This window comes from Diorhabda sublineata, chromosome Y, assembly GCF_026230105.1.
Source record: "Diorhabda sublineata isolate icDioSubl1.1 chromosome Y, icDioSubl1.1, whole genome shotgun sequence".
Classification (NCBI taxonomy): Eukaryota; Metazoa; Arthropoda; class Insecta; order Coleoptera; family Chrysomelidae; genus Diorhabda; species Diorhabda sublineata.
Genome location: NC_079486.1, coordinates 6633815 through 6638823, shown reverse-complemented (window position 1 = coordinate 6638823; position 5009 = coordinate 6633815).

The window sequence follows — 5009 nt, the reverse complement described above, 5'->3', positions numbered from 1 at the left end:
AAGAGAATTGCAAGAGATTGCAAATAATAATAGTTCCAATTTCTCTTTAGCGGCAAACGCCCTCATATCCGAAACTTACATGGATGATATAATTTCAGGTACAAATTCTAAACATGAATTGATAAAATTAATTCAAGAATTAAAAATTGTATTAGGAAATCACGGGTTCAATTTACATAAGTGAGCCTCAAATAACTCAAACGTTCTCGCTGAAATTTCTGATTCAAACAATTCTTCTTTCTTACAGAATCCTGAAAAATGCATTAGTCTTGATTTAGAAAATTCTCAAAATAAAGTTCTAGGCCTAAATTGGATCCCAGCTTCTGATAATTTGAACATTTCTGTCCCCACTACCTTTTCAATATTCCCCGCAACCAAGAGAAAAATTCTCTCAACCATATCGCGATGTTTCGATCCTCTTGGACTTTATAATCCCATAATATTGTCTGGAAAACTTTTGGTCAAACAATTATGGCAAGCTAAACTTGACTGGGACACAGAGATATCAGATCCAGTCATACTGGAAAAATGGCATACATTCGTAAACAATCTTCCTAAGCTATCTCAATTAACTATTCCAAGATTCATTTTATGGACAAATCTATCAATCTCATCGAAAAGCATGGTTTCTCAGACGCGAGTCTGAAAGCTTTTGGCGCATGCGTGTATTTACGAACCATTTATTCTAACAATTCTGTTTCCTGTAATTCAATTTCGGCAAAATCGCGTGTATCCCCCGTTTCTACCACAATTACACTTCCTCGGCTAGAATTATCAGCCATGCTCCTACTGTCTAATTTAGTGGGCAAAATTTATAAAAACTTTCAAACAAAGATTAATATTATTTCTGTAAATCTCTGGTCTGACAGCCAGATCGCTTTATGCTGGCGCAATGGTGAACCCAGCCGTTGGACAGTATTTGTAGGCAACAGAGTTGCTAAAATTCAAGCCATAACTAAAGATCATTCATGGAGGTATGTAAATAATCCCGCTGATTTGGTGTCACGTGGCACTAACGCAAATAATTTAATTTCTCATAAACTTTGGTGGCATGGACCGAAATTTCTATCAAATCCCACTCTCGATTTATCAAAATTTGATAATTTTGCATACCCAAACCTTCATCTTTCTGACATTCCCAAAACAAAAACTGTCGTCATGATTACCTCAACAGAAGAAAATTTTCTTTTAACTGCCTGAATACTTGAATCAATTACAAAATCGACCAAAGTGGCTTAAGTCTTTCCCTAATCTGAAAGTTGATTCTTTAGTTCTTCTTAAAGAGGATTTGCTACCCCCTCTACAGTAGTCTACAGGAAGAATCATCGAAACGATGCCGGTGCCTGATGGGAATGTGAGGGTAGTAAAAGTTAAAACAGCAACTGGTATATACACCAGAGCCATCTCTAAAATAGTCCCTTTACCGAGTCTGATGAGTCACTTCTCGGTGAAAAGTGACTGATATTCAACATAGACTTGTAAGTTATATGAACCACCTTGTTGTTTACATTTTTTTAGTAGTTACATTGGTTACTAGAATATAGTTTCCAATAGGAATCGTTAATTTTTCTTAATATCATAAAATGCATTGAATTCCCTTTCTCGATTTTTAATTTTTACCGTGCGATATTGACATGCTTACAAATATTTTAATGCTATTTCAGTCCCATTTATCGAGCATTTTGAAACTTTTCAAGTTTCAAGGGGCCCAATATGTTCGAGAATTATATTCTCAAACCAATGAAAGATCATCAACCAATCGATGATCTTTCAAAAATGATTAATAAATTTACGACTGATCTCAAAAAAAATGGGAGTGAGTTGTCAGTGCATTTAAAAATGAAAAGTCAAATTAATTTCTCTTGATGATATAACATAGTTCTTTTATTCAATTTACGTTTCAAGTGTTATTTACTGTATTTGGGCGCAGGACAAGTTTTGTGTTTAACATTTTGTGTAGTGTAGTCATATTTTATTATAACTTTTTATCCTGAAAGTGTCTCAATTTATATCGACAGAAGTCAATAAGGCACCAACTACTGTAGCTTTACGACCTGAAGTAGTTGCTAAATAAAAGATTATTCATAGTGGCGTATGTCTTTTATCCTTATACTAAAATACCGTTTTGTGCTACCAAAAATCAGCAACTGCTACAGTCTAAGTGCTGTACAGTTAACAAGTACGTGCAGCGTTCCTCACGCTTAGATATAAATAGGCGTGTGGGTAAAGTGGTTGAAGAACACGGTCATTTTCCAACCACATGTTCATTGTTATAGTGAACGAATCAGTAATTATGACAGGTGTCAAAATAGATCTGTCAATTTTGATAAATAAACTGTCAATTATTGTTATAGAACTAGATATTAGAATGTGGGTTTTTTTACGTAAAAAGCAAATACAAATTTCGATTAAATTTTGAGTTTATGTGAAAAAAATTTTGAAATAAAAGTTATAGAACATTTAATTTTCTACAACTTTGTCATTTAACTTTTTCTATAAGACTTCTATAAGACTGCCAGAAATCGAGATAAACCGTTTTTCATCGAACTATTATTTTTTTTGTTCCAAAAATTATCAACCAAGATTTATGTGTTGATGAATTGTGAACTTTTAATACGAGGGCGGTTCGAATATAAGGTAATAACCTTCAATGGTTACATATTTTTGGGATTTCTTCAGAAGGTTTTTGATCCTTGGACAACTTGGACAAACTCCTCCATCAAGATTCAACTTCTTCACGAGCTCTGAAGAGTAGATTCGGAGAGACGTTTGGAGTTTATTCAAATCTTCATGAGGAATTATGATGAAAATCGAATATGGAATTATCTTAAATTGTTTTTGATGTCATTATTCAGACAAGTGAAAACTTTCTAATTCTCGTGGTTAAGAGACGCCGCGTTTGGGGTAAAACTTAGGTAAATAGTCGGACCGAAAATTACGATGTTTAAAGAACGAAGTATGTTTTCACGGCAATTACAATTGTCTACAACTTCATATCATAATCTAAAATGTTCATTATTTAGTTATATCTTTTCACTTTTTACCGTTCTGTAAAGGAAATAAATCCTATTCTGTAGGATTAATTTATAGAAGTTTTTATGTAATTTCAATATCAAAAAAATACGTTTGTTTAGACCGTTCCATATATGTATGCAAATCAAATTAGTTTTTCACATAAAAACACAGTCAACCACTTTATTTTCATTTTTCTTTAATATCGTACAAATTTATTTCAATTTTTTTTTTTTTTTTGAAAATATTACTTCTTGATACGATATTTCGAATATTTAACGCAGGCGTTTAAGAGTTATTTTTTATTGTAGGCATGCACGTTTTCCTTATTGTAGTAGGAGTTCGCGTCTCTCTTCTATTCGAATCGTTGAACCGTTAACATCGAATACAGGGTTGTCAGATTGAACACATTGTAATATTAATTTCGAATTGTTTCTTTTTTAAGTAATAAAGTAAGTGAGTTTTCACTCGTGGTACTTTTGCTCAACCCTAATCAAGACATTACACCATGTGAGTTTTTTCCAAAAATAAATACAATAAACGGCTATAAAAACTTGTTGTTTGGATTGTCTACCTCAAGTTGTTTGAACTTTAATTAACTTGCTTCACGATGAAGAATATTATTAAGGAGCTTTTATATTTTTTCTGGGAATTGTGATCAAATAACTTATAATCGTGCGAAAAAGAATTAATAAAATACAAACTGAGTTTTGAATTTATAAAACTGTGCGTGCAATAACGAAAATCTCAAAAGATAATTAACGCTTTACTGAGAACTGAATAGTAAACAGATTGTCCAGGTAAACATCTAAATATTTAATTTTCAGAATCAGTTGATTATTCAAAAGTATGAATAAACAACAACAGTATACAAAAAATAAATTCCTTGGAGTTACTAAATCGAATAAAGTTACATTTGATTTTTTTAAAATTAGTTAGAGAAAACTTTGTAAGTAAATAAATGAAGTTTCCGTTTGTTGATATATTGGAATGAATTTTACATTTAACGAATAGCACTTGTCAAATCGTTAAGCAAAAAAGCGGGCATTTCAAATCGCTAAAGCTTTGTAACAGAAATTTAACATTTCATAATAACTCTTGCGAATATTTTGTTCATCCCCAAAGAATATCTAGTTTGTGTGTAGTTTTGCCCGTTTATCCAAGGATAAATTCGAAAGAGAATTTTCTCCTGTTTCAATACGAAATTACTTGTAATGCAAATACAGTTTTATTATAAAATTTCGTTTCTATATACGTGTATTATAACAAATTTTAATCTCAAGACTTCCTCGAGGAGCTCCATATTCAAAGCATCTTATTGTTTCCCATATGGGATTTTACGATGGGTCCAGTATAAGCCCAGACTTGGACCAAGTGTCCTAAACTTGGTGGGACTGTGATTCAAACCTGATTCGGCTAGCGTATAACTATCATTTATGTATCCCAATAAAGTTGGGCTAAATTATAACTATTATTTATGTATCCCAATGAAGTTGGGCTAAAGTATAACTATCATTTATGTATCCCAATAAAGTTGTGCTGAAGTATAACTATCATTTATGTATCCCAATAAAGTTGGGCTAAAGTATAACTATCATTTATTTATCCCAATAAAGTTGTGCTAAAATATAACTATCATTTATGTATCCCAATAAATTTGGGCTAAAGTATAACTATCATTTATGTATCCCAATGAAGTTGGGCTAAAGTATAACTATCATTTATTTATCCCAATAAAGTTACTCTAACGTTTTTAATAAAGTTTGTTTTGAGAGTTATTCACTACGCATAACATATTGTGGGGTTTTATTCTAATATGATTGGAGGATTTTATTGGGGAGTATGGGAGACCCAAAATGTTTTATTTTCATTGGTTGTTGTTGATTTATCTATGTCAAACGATTTGACCACACTTTTGTCCTTTTTTTTATTTCGTTTAACTTATTTTATTTCTTATTTATTTAATTAATGAGTCTTTCTCGCGCATTTTCAGTTTG